The sequence below is a fragment of the Ambystoma mexicanum genome, chromosome 6q (assembly GCF_040938575.1).
Source record: "Ambystoma mexicanum isolate Mex_15411 chromosome 6q, UKY_AmexF1_1, whole genome shotgun sequence".
Classification (NCBI taxonomy): Eukaryota; Metazoa; Chordata; class Amphibia; order Caudata; family Ambystomatidae; genus Ambystoma; species Ambystoma mexicanum.
In genome coordinates, this window is record NC_090937.1 from 650,829,789 (window position 1) to 650,843,131 (window position 13,343).

The window sequence follows — 13,343 nt, forward strand, 5'->3', positions numbered from 1 at the left end:
AAACGACCTCAATACCCATGTCCTCTTTATCCTGGACAGGTTTTCCAGACAATCGTCTTTCATCAGTAAAGTCAATTTTTCTTGATTTCCCTTGGTCACCTACAATTGGAACTTGTGCTTGGATTTCCTCGTCAGTCTGGGTTCTCGATGAGGCATAAACTTTAATCCTCTATGCCTAAAAGTTCTTCATTCGAGTCTGTTCACCCTCTCTTGTGGGGGCAATTGAGATTCCTCAAATAAGTTGTTGATCTTGTGCGTTGGTTCAAGGTCATATCTGTTTTATTGTGGTGAGCGGGGCACTTGTTCTCATAAGGATCTTCCTGAGTAGGTCCCTCTTTTCGTGTGTTCAGGACGTTTCTCCCATTGGTAAATGAGCCTGTGTTGCTTGAATCCATTGAATGGGGCTCTACAGAGTCCGACCCAACATTTTTCGGCCAGCGGGGAGATCACTATAAGTAGGTGATCTGGGATTTCTGCCTCCCTGCATGAATCACCAGATAAGGGCAGTACCCCCAAAGATTATGTGGCCTTCGGTATGGAATGTTGGTAGAAGAAGCGGTGACCGGTAAGATGACCATTGGATGTTAGGCCTGATGTCTTCCATATTATCAGGTTGCTTTCGATTAATTCGAGTCATACTTCTTTTCATGGCATCTGGATTCTTTTCACAAGCTGTGCTGAATATTTTGTTTAGTGTAAATGATTGCCCTTTGGGAGCCCTGAAGTGCTGTGCTTCCTTCTTCAACTGCAGGGCCTGTTCCCATTGTTAATGTAGATACTTGTGCCATTGTTGCTGCCTGAGGCGCATCTTGCATGTCTCGCCAGGGCTCCCTGTGTATTGGAGCCATTCGTTGTTCTCTTAGGGGTAAGCTCAAAGTTGAATTTGAGACGGTTGTATGCTCCGCCCTCAATAGTTCGACCGCACGATCATAGTCTTTTTCAATTGCAGGCTGGCATAAAGTAGCAGTTTCTCCCGCTGTGCCATGCTGGTGTGAGATCCCTTTACCTCGCTCCAAAAGCTGCAGTGAGTCTATTAAAGCTGCAGTGCCTCCTCTCTGTGTTTCTATTTCATGGAGGTCAGTAGGGTTTGGATGATTAGGATCATCTTTCACGACTCTCTCATCAGTCTGTGTGAAACGTATGATTACAGGCCTCCGTCAGATTGTTAGCCATGTTGTCTATGTAGAGAGCAGTACTTGCGTTTATGCAAACTTTGACTGTAAAGGGACACGTTGTTCCCATTGTGTCCTCGTCAAAGTTATCGTCTCCCCCCGTAGACAGACCTTTTCCAACATTACCGGCAGCACTGAAGGCACCTGCAGTGTCCCGTTTTTGATGATCTTCACGGTAGCAGTAGCAGTATTAGCGCTCCTGTTGATTCCGCCATCTAGGGAGGTTTCCTTATGGTAGGGTGCTTGTTGAATTTGTTGGGGTAGATTCCGTGTCTTCTCCTCCATTGCGTCCACGGAGTCTCTAGATCCTCCTCGCCTCGCCTTCCTGTCCCGACTGCCCTGACTGCAACACCTCAGTAACAGCTGCACGAACGGTCCGCGTTGCGGGATGTGCTTTAGGGCAGTCTCCTCCTCCGGATTATAGCAACTGTAGAGAGACTCAGGAACAGCAAAGCTTCTCTCAGGCAGCACGTTCTGCCCTGACTGCAACACCTCAGAAACAGCTCCGCCCTATTGCTTCTCCCTCTGACAATAGGGTATATATACAACTTGGTTCTCAATTGCCCTCTCTTGGTAATGCTGGTTCTCTTGACTTTGCTTTGATACTGTTCTGGTCTGTTAGCTAAGTTTCTCCACTTCGTATCAGCTTGGTATTCAAAGTAATCAGTATTTTACTTTACAACAACTCGATATACAAAATACTTCTGTTTCTGCTTCTTTACTCTGTTTACATGCGATCAGCATTCACAGTACCCGGACCTGGCCAGCGATCGATCATGGAGTGCCCCGGAGTCGCATTAGGTTAGTGAACTCATCGGGTTTGGCGTGCATGCCCGCTCGCTCTGCTGCCTTCGGGTCTTCTGCTTCTTTTTCCCCGCTCGACACGGCAAACAGCTCTTCTGTATTTTCCCCAGCCTCCGCTGGTTGGAAAAGGAGCATTCCTTGCTCCCAGGGCTCTCTGGTGCTTGCCTGCCACCAGGGTCTGCCTTAACGTGGAGAAAGCTTTTCAATTTCACGCTTCCTGCCACGCCAACCTCTGCAACCACGATCTTCAGGGGAAAACTTTTTTAAAATGACGCTTCCAACTGCACAATCTCTGCAACCAAGGTCTCTGAAGGAAGAGACCCTCTCAGAGCCGGCATCCGTTCGGCAAACTGTGGCGGCTCCGGTGGCTCTCTTCTCCTTCAGCTTCAACAACAATGTGGAGTTACAGCAACCACTCCACCTCCCCCTACTGCTTTCTCTGCTACTCTCTATGGCCTGCACCTGAGGGGGCCGTTTATACCTCCCAGTCATTAGTCTGTTAACCTGCAACTTGCAGATTACTGCCTCTGCATCCCTCTTCTTCGTCCGAGTACTTTGGGCATTGTGGGCCTTGAACTCCCCATTGTTCAACTTACTTTTCTAAATTGGAAAATAGTTCCAAAATTCCTTTCTTTCGTTAATTACCTTTTCTAAAGGATTGTTATAAGGATTTAATAAAGGGTTTTGCTTTAAAGGAATTTTAGAGTTTTCAGAATCTAAGATGTCAATATTTAGAGATTCACTCTTAATCTTCTCCTGTTGGTCATAGGAGCTTTCGCCTTTATGCATAGGCATGATTTTGGGAGGGGGATTTTTACTCCCATCATTGACAATGGTTGTAACAGTTTTCACCACCATCAAGACAATTAGCTTTGGGAAAGAAAAGCTTCTGAGGAATTCATCACATCGGTTTGGCCTCAATTTGACATCTGCTTGCCACTTGACCACAGCAACGACTGCATCGAACTGTCAAACTGCACTGAGAAGCCTGCTTCGATGCTATTGAAATGCCAAGAACTGCAGAAAGTTATTATTGACTGATAACTGCCTCCTTAGTCCGGTGTTGGCCCACAGAGACTGCTTAGGTCACCTTAATCCTCTTTTGCACACAAGAGCATAACCTTTTTATAGTCATAGTGGTTTTTATTTGCCTTTCACCTCTGATTCATTACCCAGAGTGTGCTATCTTTCTAGCTATGCATATTCTGTGTTCTTTCACCCTGGGTGGCTTTTGTGTAGTGTTTATTTATTTTGTGTTTTTTAAGATGGTGTGTTTAATTAGAGTATATTTTTTTTATAGAACCTTGATTGAACAGACCCTTGTGACTGTTATGCTTTGCTCTTTAGTTTGCTACTGAATCACATTCACACCCATCTTGAAAGTATAGCCTTCCCTCAGCCCAGGCTACCACAAAAGTTGATGGAGGTATTTCTCTTAACTGTGCCTGTTTTACCTATGATTGGGATCTCTCTTGTTTTGTAGCAGTTTGAGGGCTCAGTAGGTGCTTTTTTCCTTTACTCAAGGAATTCCGGCAAAATTACCATTTTGGGGTCCTTCCATTTCCTGGCTGGGACCTTCCCAATAGATTTTATAATGGATACCGATTTGATTTGATTTGAGACATTTGTATAGCGCACTGAACAAACTCAATCATATCTATGCGCAGAATGAAAACACTAAATCAATAGGTGCTGGGAAGAAATCAAACTAAGAAGCAGTCAATACAATCAAAGAGCCCGGTCCACGTGGAGTTACCACCCGTCAATCACTTGAAATCTCCTCCTCTGTTTTGGGGTAGAGATGAAGAAGAGGAAGACTATCAGTGTCTCCTCCCTGTGTGGATTTCATCACTTGCGTTTTGGCAATCTTCTCTTTGTTCCATTTGCCTAGTCATTAATATGGGATCACTCAGGAATATGTATTCAGCACTGGTGACACACTGTGCACTTACCTGAAGCCTCTTCAAGCAGTGTGATTTCATAGACACTATGCTAGGATAGCTTTCCTGGCACTGCCATCTTGGATGTGAGCCATGTATTCTCTGATCGCCATATAGCAGGCCCTAAAGCGTTGCGCTGGACCGAGGGCGAACCTCCGCTGCCATCATGTTTTCAAGACTCTTCAGTTGCCTAGCCTTGACAGAGCTCCTAAGTGTAGGTTCAGATGAAAAAAAGAGAAAGCACCGCCAACAGCCTTGGACTTTTATGTGTAAAGGGGCAGAGCCTGGAGCCAGGAACAGAGGCAAATAAAGAGCTTGGAAAAATGCTATCGCTAAGTCAAAATAACTCCATAGTGAGTCCTGTGACAAGGGTGGGAGACAGCCAAGTAAGGTTGCAGTTATTGTGGAATGGGCAAGACAATACAAAGTGGTGCATAGTTTTCCAACCGTCCTCAAGATCATATGTTTGCCTTATGCCCTGCAAAACCTGCGATGTTCTTTCCATGCGAGTACTTGAATTACCAGTTGTCCAATTTAATATCAGACACATTAGAAAATTAAAATACCAAAATACGATGCTTGCCTTTATTTAAGTAGGAAGTTCTAACTCCAGCTCAGTCCAGTCCTGGACTTAGTCCATGGTGGGGCCAAAGTTAAAGGACAAAGTCAACTGTCAATTACAGACCTTGAACCTGGCCAATAACCACCTGCCTTGTGGGTCTCTTTAAAGGGGATCTCCTGCATTAAAGGGTTATTGCTTTATAAAGTTTATCCTCTTATAGTGAAGGTCTATTCTCTGCCCAATATTTATATGCATCAAGAATCTTTAACCTACACCAATTTTTGTAGGCACCATGTGCTCCTCGTAGGACCATCTCAGGTCTGGATTAGAGAAGATGCACATGCTGGAATCTTGTTTACTTTATCTTCTAAGCCATACATATTCCAGCTTTAGATTCCAATTGACATAGCGATTTGGCTTCTGCAGTCATTTCCCAATGGCCTTCCAATGTCACATGCAGAGCTCTGCGTATCCCCATTATCAGTCTCCTTTGTGCCACCTTTGCCCTCGTACCCTTCTTACCCTTTTTGACTCCCACTCACTCAGGGCTCCAAGGTTCCACCTCACCAAACCTCTCTATGAAACGGCCTCACCAGTGTACCCTCCTTCTTCCCCTGGGGGCACCTACTTACCACCTCCAATTATTATTTCAAACTGGAGCTGCATTTTCCTATCCTTCTAGCTTTTCCTGCATTCCCATCCATCTAGTTCTTCTTGCATTTCCCACCAGTCTTCCTCCCCCTTATCTCTCACTCCTGTGGTTCCTCCTGAACTGACCAGGGATTCTTGTGCCTGCCCAGATCTACTGGTGAATGCCTGACAAACACTGTCTGATGCCCCAGTGGGTTGAAATGGGTGACTGGTGTCTTCATATATCAAGCAGCGGTTTCCCTGAACCAAACATAATTGCACCCCCCCTAACCCTAAGCTCACGGTCTGTGGCAATGAGTGGAGTCTCCAGACTGCCTGCTACCCTCCTCTAACAATTCCCAGATCTTTGTGGCACATAGGGTACAGTATATCTATTTGAAAGAGGGAGAAAAAAAGATGAAGAAAGTGAGAGAGAGAGACTGAGTCTGACAGTGAGAAAGTGAAATCAGACCTGTCTGCAAGGGGTCAGTGGTAGGACCACTTCTATTTCTTTGTAATGACGTTCATGCCTTTTTTTTAATGTCCTGCTATGGCATGTTATTATCTGCTATATGTGGTTTCAGTTTTGCCTGCCGATCAAAGTCTCTGACCGCTCCTGCACTAACACAGTCACCTTCTATGTTACAAAACACAATGCACGTACTAAGCCACCGAAACATAACAAGTGACACCCCTCCCAAAGAACATCAAACATTAGAACACCACACCTCCACAACCAACGCAATATAATAATATATTGTGCACTAAAACCTTGCCTCAGTCGCGGAGAACGGCTGTAGTTATACAATCTACAAACGGGGCGATAGAGCCGATCCCGCAAATTACTGTCCCATCACCCTGCTAGATCCAGATAGCAAAACCATTGCTTCACTAGTGCTAGCCGAATTAGAAGATTGGGCGTCTTCAGTTGGGAAGCTAAGCAAAATGCAAACAGGATTCCAGGGGGGGGGTGGATACGTCTGTCAATGGATTCATACTTAACTGCCTCCAAGAGAATGCTACCAGGATTGGGAGGCACCTCCAATTTATATTGCTCCCATTGATTTCACGCAGGCCTATGGGAAAAACTAAAAGGCTCGCATATCTCGGAGAGTTTGCTAGCTATTTTGATGGTAATCCATGAGGTGTCATCTGTCCCGGTGAGGTTCAGTGGGCAGGGCCATCTGGCTTTCGCTAAGGATGTGCGTTAGCTCCCTGATTGTTCAACCTCTACCTTGCAGACTTGGATTCACGTTTGGAGGCAGTTGCTTTTCCTCTCAAAAAATATTGGTGGTTTGAAGGTCTGCTGGATGTCTTATGCAGACAACGTCATTCTTGCTGACCAAACATAGATTTAACTGCAAAGGCTGATTAATACCATCGTCTCATATGCCTATTTATGTAAGGCTAACTTGGTTTTAGCCAATTCATAATAAATAAAAATAACACACAAAAAAAAGAACGTATCACACCTCAGGCCAGTGTATCCTAGCACCACGGGCACACAGGGCTCCCCTTCAGACACAAATTCCTCTATGCGCTCGACATAGAACACCTAGAAAATGGCCTAAGCCTTTTCGACAATGTGTTGAATAGTAAGAATTTGTTTGGTTAGTTAGAAGTGAATCTCTTTCAGCAAGTACAGCAAATAAAAGTGTAACTCCCACTCCACCCAACGAGGTGGGGGTGAGGGTGGAAAAACAATTAGAAATGACTACCTCCAAATTTGGGCTTGATGCTGATGTGCACTGATAGGTATGTGACTAATAGGCGGACATTATTCTAGCCATTATTTGCTGAATATCTTGGAGAGCCCTGAGCTCTCTAATTGTCTCAGCGTCTTCAGCCTGCTCACAGGACCTGAACCAGCCATGTGTTTGGGAAAGGCTGAAAGCCCTCAAAATGTTCACCAAAGTATAGTAAACTAGTCCTAGGAACATGCAGAGTCATCATAAGAAATCCCAAGGCCACTACTGCAGCTTCCCTCACATTGGGAACTATGATTGTGTCTTTCACACAAACCATTTTAAGCAGTACTTTTGTAACACAGGTTTGTGGCTGATCCCTCATTCAGTGTTGCATGAACTGTGGGAGGGACCCTATTATCTGACCAGTTGTATCTTCTAGTAAGTGTTAACGATTGGCAAGCAGTAGTGTGATTGCGGGCATATGAATTTTAAAGGACCAATTTTGGTTCCAATTGGCTCCACTTTTTTGTGGCACTTTACATTTCTTTCACATCATGCATGTTAATAGGTTGCCATCCAGGGTCAACCAATAACTGATAGCATGTGATTGTATCCCATAGGCTCGTCTGGGCTGTGTCGTTACATCTTAAAAGCAAGTGGGGGTGCAGTTTAGAAGGTAAACAAAAAAGTAGAAAATATACAAAAAGGGCTGGCTGTGAAAATGAAAAAATGGTAAAGCAGCCCTGATGCAGTTTACCATCAGCGATGTCTCCAGAAGGTATTGTTATACTGTCAGTCACAAAACTAGAGAGCACCACTACCAACTCGTACAGTATTTATAAGCAGTGGCGTAGACAGGGTAGGACCTGAGCGGGCAAGGCCCACCCAAAATCTGTAAATGCCCACTCGGCAGCTCTGTATGGGCATTTGCAGATGCTAAGGTCACTGCGGTGGGCCCAAATACATTAGGTTCAACATCTACTTGTTATATAATCTTGGTAATGCCTCTGTTTATAAGTATAGATACATTTAAAATGCACATGCCAATATATAATGTATTTTGTTTTTTTGTTGGGGAGAGAACAGGTGCAGGTGGGTCTAGATCACCTGGCCTAAGCCCCACCCACCTTTTTAGCCGTGCCTCTTCCATTCTGCTATTAACTCCTAGATCAAGGGCGCCCGAAGCGAAGGGCAGACAAAGAAAAGAGCAATTCCTGTTTGGACCAGGAGGAACCAGGGCCCGAATCCCTGCTCAGACAACAGGTAAGCATGGGCTGACATGTGTTTTTTCCCTCTGTCCCCACAGGCCACCCCCACCATAATCAGGCAACGCCAACGTCAACTTGTCCGCTGCTGGGGTGAGGACAGGTACTCCGTGGCACACTAAGTTGTGCTCTCTGACATATTGTTGTCACCCCCCTTGCTTACTGTTCCTTACCTACGCCACTGTTTGTTTCATTACTATACCTTTGCCTTTGCTTGCCCGCCTTACTTCCAGGTTCTTCACTTGTATACTGTGCCTGGTGGGTTGGGATTCTGCTTTGTACTTTGACACTGTTGTTATTTTCTTCCCTATTGTATTGACATTGTGGTGTTCTCTATGGTTTTTGTAATTACTTGCATTGCCTGCATTCCTTACTTCTAGGTTCCTTGGTGTGGGTTTGTTATCTGGCGATTGTTTTTGACCCTGGTGTGCTCCTGGTTTTGGCATTACTTTGCATTGCCTGCACTCTTTCTTGCTGTATTTTGTGCTTTGTTGATGGTCCTTGCGTTCATCTAATTTCATAGGTCTGTTGTTTCTTGTTCTGTGCCATTTCTCCTCCCTGTTGTTCATCCCCTTGTGCCTCCCTACTGTCTTCCCCTGGGCTACCCCCCCCCACCTGCTTGGCCACCCCCGCTCCCTTGTCACTTTCTTCCCTCTATGGTGCTCTATGTCTCACCTATTTTCTCTAACTGCTGTTCTATCGACTATCCTATCCCTCTCACTAAGTCTGGTAGGAAGAAGCTCAAAAGACACATCCTGGTCCCCAACCCAGGCCTCCCTATTGCTGATACCTACACCAGTGCTTCCCCCAGACAGACCCATACAGACATCCTCTGTCGTTCCCTCTCCAAGCCTATGGACCCCCCATATGGTCTCTCGTCTCTCTCCTCATCTCCCATTAATGGTGGCACCCGGTGGGAGGCCCTCCTTGCCCCCTTCCACTCTTCTAAGACCATCATTAATGTTTATTTAAATGGCACTGTCTTGGTCAAGGACCCACAGGCCAATCTCCTCCTTTTTGATAGATGCTTCCAGCACCTTATAAACTTCCTTTCTTCTCCTACTATCCCTACTTATCCCTCTCTGGCCACCCTGTTGCCTCCTTCCTCAGCTACCTCTCTGACACTCTCTTCTTCCTCTCCGACTACCCTGCCTTCTCTTCCTTCTTTCTCTGCCATCTTCAGGCACCTGCAACACTTGCACAGGGCACACCTCTGGCCTGCACCCCCCCACGGAAGTCCTTCGAAGGTGGCAATCTGTTCCACATCGCTACTCATTACTCTCACTCCACTGTCAAACACTCTCCTGACATCTGCTGTCTCCTGGAAGAGCTTGATTTGTATGTACTTGGTCTCACCGAGACTTGGTTCACGGCCAGCTCGGTCACAAGTTTTGACACTCTCCTTCCTGATGGCTACAAGATCCTCTCCGAGCCCAGAACTAACCGTCCCGGCGGGGGTGTAGCCTTAATTTTTGCAGAGTGTATCCCTGCTTCTGTCATTCCAACCCAAAACTGTTCCTCCTTTGAATGCCTAGTCTGTAGGCTCTCTATCTCTCCTGGCCTCTCTCTCACTGTGGCCACTATCTACAGGCTGCCTGGCCAGGTTGCCCTCTTCCTCTCTGAGTGGGCTGACCTTTCCTCCTCTCTCCTTGCCTCTACCTCTCAACTTCTCCTCGGAGACCTGAACATCTACCTGGATGCCACCTACCCCTCCTCAGGACTCTTTCGCATCCTCTGCAACTCTCTCTCTCTCTCTCTCTTCTCTCTCTCTCTCTCTCTCTCTATTTTTCCCTCTGGCCCGACTCCCTCTGTAGGGCACACCCCGGATGTTCTGATCTCCTCAGACTTCCACCTCCCTAACCCTCTCACCACTCCTCTTTCTTGAGTTACCAATGCCTCCTCTTCCCCACATCTCTCTCTCTACCACTCAGGTCAAGCCATCCCCAACACTGCCACCTACTTTCTTAGTCATCCGACCCATGAAGCGTGTGTCAGTGGAGGCTTTCGCTGCTTTTTCTCTCCTCCTCCTACACCTTTGGCTGACTCACACTCTGACAGAGCCCCCTCTAACCTTCACCTCTCCATCTCTGAGACTCTTGACGTCCTTGCCCCTGTCATGAGGATCCGCTTGAAGCCCACTTCCAAGTGCAACTCTTGGTACGATTTTGACCTCACCCCCCCTTAAACGCAAGTGTAGGGTGGTTGAGAGGAAGTGGAGTGCATCAGGTGCACCCTCTGACAAACTGGCCAGCTGACTGCTCCAAAGGCAGTAAAAACTCTTTGCCCTCACTAAGAGAGCCTACATCCAAGCCCACGTCTTTGGGGCATCTAACAACTCGGCCGATCTTTTCAAAATCTGCAAGCAGCTGATCAATCCTGCTGCAGTTTCTACCTCTCCTGTTCCCTCCCAGAACCCTCTGCATGGCTCTGGGATCTCATTTCACCACTAAAACTCAGGACATACTGTCCGCTCTCTCTTCCTCTACATCCTCTTCCTCCTCCTCTGCCAATCCTGGCACGTCTTCGGCCACTTTCCCTTCTCCTTTCTCTACCTTTCCCCTGTTCACCCCTGAATATGTTTCTAGACATGTCCGATCTATGAAAGTCTCATCAAAGCAGATTTTTGCCTGCTCATCCAAAACCATCAAGGACCACATCGACACCCTGGCTCCAGCCTTCGCTGATTTCTATAGTCACTCCTTTGCCACTGGAACCTTCCCCTCCCCCTTTAAGCACTCCCTTGTGCACCCCCTTCTTAAGAAGCCCTCTGCTGATCCTTCAACTCTGGCTAACTATCCCCCGATCTCCATCACTCCTTTCCTGGGCAAACTGATGGAAAGGCTGGGCATCTCACAACTTAATCTGCATACTGAATCTGTTGATTGTCTCCACGACCACCAGTCTGGCTTCAGAGATGCCAAAAGCACAGAAACTGCTCTCCTGAACACCCGTGAAGACTTGCTCTCTAATCTTGACTCTAATCTTCCTTCTGTCCTCATTCTCCTTGATATATCCTCTGCTTTTGACATAGTCATCCAGTCATCAATGCCATCCTGCTCAATCACTTCCGTGACACCCTGGGTATCACTGGTCAGGTCCTGTCCTGGATGACCTCCTTTTCCATTCACCGACCCTCCCAGGTCCAACTGGGGTCTTTCCTCTCTTCTATCTCTCGCTCTACTTGTGGTGTTCCCCAGGGGTCTAACCTTTCTCCCTGGCTATTCAAGCACTACCTGGCACCTCTGGCCCACCGCATTGCTACATTCTGTTCAAACTTTCAGTGTTATGCGGATGACACCCAGCTCTCCTTCGGGCTCCTCTCAGCCACCTCTGCTCCTTCTCTCATACCAGACTGGCTGCAATTCAGGAATTGTGTGCTGCCAATGATCTCTGCCTTAATGCCAGTAAGACCGAGATCCTCCTCATCAGGACACCTGCTCCCTCCTTTCCTCTCACTCTCTCAGGCAGCACACCCTGGGCTCTCTTCCTGCTCCTTCCTGTGAGGCTAAGAACCTTGGTGTCATCTTTGACACCACCCTCTCCTTCTCTCCTCACATCTCCAATAAGTTACACTTTCAGCTGCACCTCCTCAGAGGTATTCTGCCTTTTCTCACTTTTACCTCAGAAACTCACTGTCTCTAGATCCCTTGTCCTCTCCAGGCTGGAGTATTGCAACAGGCTATTTCTAAATCTGCCTGTCTCTACTCCTTGGCCTTTACAATTCATTCAGAACAGGACTGCGAGACTTGTGCTTGGCCTCAAGCCCCGGGGTCGTATCTATCCAGCTCTGAAATCTCTGCACGGATTCCCTGTGGCTGCAAGGATCAAGCTCAAGACCCTTTTCATCGTCCACAGGGCTTTCTGGGGCCTGGGGCTACACTACCTCCAACTTTCTCTTCCTAACCATCTTCCTTCTCAAGCTCTCCACTCATCCACCTCCAATTCTCTGAGGTTCAGATGCTTTTCCAAGCAAAGAATGGAGGGCAGATTTCTTTCCTCAGCTGGGGAGTCCCTCTGGAACAGTCTCCCTGCCTCTCTCAAACTTGAGCAGAACTACCTCCGGTTCCGGAAGCAACTCAAGACCTTCCTTTTCGCTTCCGCGTTCTCTCTTTCTCTCCCCTGCTAATGTCCCTTATAGCTCCGCACACTGGTCACTTGGCCAGCCCTGAACTCAGGCCCAGGCTCCTGCATGTCCAGTTGCCCTTGCATTGCCTCCAGGCTCCCTCAGCACTTAAGGGTCTGTATCTGTAACCCTACAGTCCCTTTCTCTTTGCACTTAGAGCCACTCTCTGGAAGCACTTATTGAGTCACCAGCACTTCTCCCCCTAGCCCCATCTTGGCACTTCTCCCCTCCCCCTTCCCTGCACCTGCGTGATCTGAATGACACAAGGCCTAGTAAGATCGTTGTTTATCCTCCTTTTGTTGCCCCCTCCTTGTCTTGTCACGCCTAGAATCACTTGTGTACAGGCATGTTATAAATGACTTATCATATCATATCATAACAATGTCCCACAAGTGAGCAAAAAGACAATTCATCGAACACTGTGCACTAAATAAAAGAACAATTGTGATATTATCACCTGAATTACTCATTCGTGCTGTGCAACATATCACACAAGTGGTCCGATGGCACTATATATGGGGCAACATTGTAATATATTAAACAACATATGAGGGGGAGTTTTTCAATAGTACACCCTAAATTAAATCCCTGCTACAGCAACTGATCCACATTTTACCATTTGTGGAAAGTAGGGCACAGTGAGACCAAGTGATTTGCCCAGGATCACATGGTATGCTCATATGGAGGAACTGGAATTTAAGTAGTGGTTTTCTGGTTCCACTGTTTACCTGTTTACCTCAAAGGGTATTATGGTATTTATTGAGTGTGCACGTAGCATTGGGAAGCAACGGCGTGCATTACAAGTCATAGGGATAAGTACACTTTGAGGGAAGTTTCGATACAACAGAGCGGTTGCTGACAACAGGGGATGAGGGCAGGCAGTCTGGCAGCATGGGATTAACAAGTAACTAGGGGAGAAAACGGGGTGGGGCAGCAGTACTCACGATGCATATCTGCAACATGATCACAAGGCATTGTGTGTATTGTAAGTGCATCCATGCTGTCTTGCATAGCACAATGTCAACTACAAGGAAACTCATCTATTTATTTTAACACCAGTGAGGTCGTCTATGGACCTTCTATGAATAACTATAAAGTTGCCAAAGGTGTCTGAGAAAACCATAGCTTCTTATATTGATAGAAGCAATGTACTGGTAAA